The sequence below is a fragment of the Thermobia domestica genome, chromosome 6, assembly GCF_964235325.1.
Source record: "Thermobia domestica chromosome 6, izTheDome1.hap1.1, whole genome shotgun sequence".
Classification (NCBI taxonomy): Eukaryota; Metazoa; Arthropoda; class Insecta; order Zygentoma; family Lepismatidae; genus Thermobia; species Thermobia domestica.
Window position 1 is genome coordinate 264,678,477 of NC_137459.1, and position 2,990 is coordinate 264,681,466.

General features: G+C 40.1%; 1 non-coding gene across 1 annotated transcript; it reads right to left on the bottom strand.

The window, feature by feature from the left end:
- Positions 1-2,837: 2,837 nt before the first annotated feature.
- LOC145688749 (5.8S ribosomal RNA) lies at positions 2,838-2,990 on the bottom strand. Its single transcript, XR_014131980.1, has one exon. It is a non-coding gene; the product is annotated as a 5.8S ribosomal RNA (ribosomal RNA).

Below are 2,990 nucleotides of genomic sequence, written 5' to 3' on the forward strand. Positions count from 1 at the left end.
TCCAGCGAGTTTTCACGTACTTGCAGCTTTTGCACGTCTTGCGTGATTTGTGAGTGCATTTCTCACATGTCTTTTAATTATTTTATTTCTGCTTTTATCTACCGTTTGTGTTTTTTCATAGTGTTTTTATGCTTGTCATAGTCTTTCCTTGCTTTTATCTTCTTTACTGCACTGTCATATACATTACTAATTATGGGCTGCCCCACGTGTGTGCACCTATTGCCGAGCTGCCCCGGCAGAGAAGATTAACATGCTGTTGTGTACTAACCCGTCCTTGTGTTTGTGTATCGAGTTTGCACATTTCTTGAATGCTATGACATTTTAATTCATAAATGACCGAACACCTTTTACTTACTCCAGACTTTGTTTTTACTTAATTTTGTCTGTGATACAATGCTCTTTTGTTTTTGGGTACTTCATTTTACTGTCAGTGAAGGGTGCAAGAGACCTCGCTGTCGACGCGCCCATATAAACTCTTTCAATCAATCAATCAATCAAACAAACAAACCAGATTAACCATAGTCCATATGAGCATTAGCAATCTCGAGACTACTCCTAATAGCAACAAGACTTATTGTTTTAAACTTACTTATGTTATCAAATCCATGTTTCTCTAACTCTTTTTTTACATTATTTCAATATTGCTCTTCTAGCACCTACTACAAAAGGAACAACCTTAACTCTATCTACATTAAGTCTTTCTTTTACATGATTTTTAATTATACTATATTTCGGCATTTTTCTTCAATAGCAACAGTTTCAAAATTGTCTTGTTCAAAACGAACAGTAATATCAATAATAGCCCTTGCTTATCTTTAACAACTATAAGATCTGGTTTAAAAATCTCGGTGTCAGTTCTTATTTCGGGTTCCTGGATTTTTTATAATCTTTAAATTCTGGCTCCAGCCTTATTTTTTCAACAATTTCATTGTCTCTCTTTATTATTTTGGACTTACTATTGGTGCATTCACATATTATGTTAAAGTTTCGTTTTTAACTCGACAGCTTCTACACAAAACATTAACATTTGCCTTTGCCTGTGCAAGAGCTACTTTGGATCCATACGTATTAGATCTCAACTTGAGATAATTAATAAATCTTGAGTCCGAGATCAACCGGTCATCAAACAAAATCCCATTAGAGATTTTATTATTTTCAAAATATTGAATACCTTTTCCCTGAAAGCCTAGATCCTTCCAAATGGTTAACTCTTTTTTTAAGTCCATTTTCTTCTGTTTTAGCTTTTTATTAAGCACAGGCTATTTTATGTTTAAGGCTTGCGCTCTTCTTTTTAACAAGATTTCTATCCTGTTTCATTTATAGAGACATTTTATTACAGAGTCCTGGCTCTCTTTCCATTTATTGCCTAATTTCAGTAGAGAAAGAGAAATAATGTTTGCAATTCTAGGCAGACCCAAGCCGCCATCACGCTTCCTAGCATACAACAAACTGTTAGTGACGGAATAATTTAAATGTAACCATTTCTTAACTCTCGCTCTTATCATGGCGTCTATGGTGAGTAGAAAATTTAAGGAAACTAAAGCGTTGATGAGCGAGAAATAAAACTTAGGAAGAATATATGTAAACATTAAGTTAACCTTTTGTCGAGGTTTCAAACGTAACAATTCGACGTTATTTAGAACGTCTTCAATCTTCCTTAGGGTAAATTTATTACCCAAACCATCTTTTATTGTATACTCGTTGCCCAAGTATGCAAAAGATTCCCCAACTTCAATATTCCTAATTATACTTTCACCATATTGTATTTCGACTTTTTTACCAGCCATGTTTTCTTCGAGTTAGTTATTGCAAATGCATAGCATTTGTCAATTGAAAGCTTCATATCCAATTTGGTAAGGTATTGCCCGATCATATCCAATTTATTCTGCAATCCCGCCTGACTCTCATCAAAGACCAATAAATCATCAGCATCAGCTAATACCTATGTTTTTGATCCTTCTTCAGTCGGATAGCCACTATTGGTTGCTCTGAGGAGAGGTCTTCCCGAGAACTGAAACGGTCGCACGGGCCTGGCACCCTCTATGGACAGTGGCTCCATTCAAGAGAGACGTAGACACGCCTCAAGAGCTCGGGAGAATCGACCCTCCCTAACACCACATTTCTCAACAGCCAACAACTGCGAGATTCGGTGTTGGGCTCTTCCCTGTTCGCTCGCCGTTACTAAGAGAATCCTAGTTAGTTTATTTTCCTTCGTTTATTAATATGCTTAAATTAAGCGGGTAATCTCACCTAATCTGAGGTCGAGCGCCAAAAACACAGCGCACCTGAAGCCTCGCACACAACAGGACTTTTCAATTTACAAGATGTAGACCACCAAGGTAAGTCAGGGGTCACCCCCTGACCCCTTGCCGGGCACCTTGAACTGAAGCTCATCCAGGAATAGAGGCAAATTGGAATACCAAGACTCAGAGGCCCAATTACATTTTTCGCCAGCCAGCCTTGCGCCGGCCCAGGCTAGAGAATTGCATGGACACAAGACAGCCTCGTTCCCATCGAAAGGGGTTTGGCAAGGATAAAATCCAAGGACTAAGTTCCCCAATTCACTCAGGAACTTTCGTCGAGACAGAAACTGCCTCAATAGGCGGATGTAAACCACCAGCCTTTGCTGCTCATTTAAGACAACCGCTGTCGCGGAAGCCCAAGAACACACAGTTTCCGTTCTCCGGACCCAGAGTCACAAGAGGTTACCAACAAGAAAGTCAAGCCTTGCGCGAGACCCCTTGCCAGGCCCCTTGCACATGGCCACAGCATCACTACCGAAGTAGCGAGAGGCCGTGGGGTCATCCGAAAAACTTCCACCGCCAGGATAAAGATACTGACCCTCAAACAGGTGTGACACAGAAGAGATCCTGGATCGCAATCTACGTTCGAAACGTCGATGTTCGTGTGTCCTGCAATTCACACTCTTTTTTCGCAGCTAGCTGCGTTCTTCGTCGATCCACAAGCCAAGTGATCCACCGTTCAGGGTT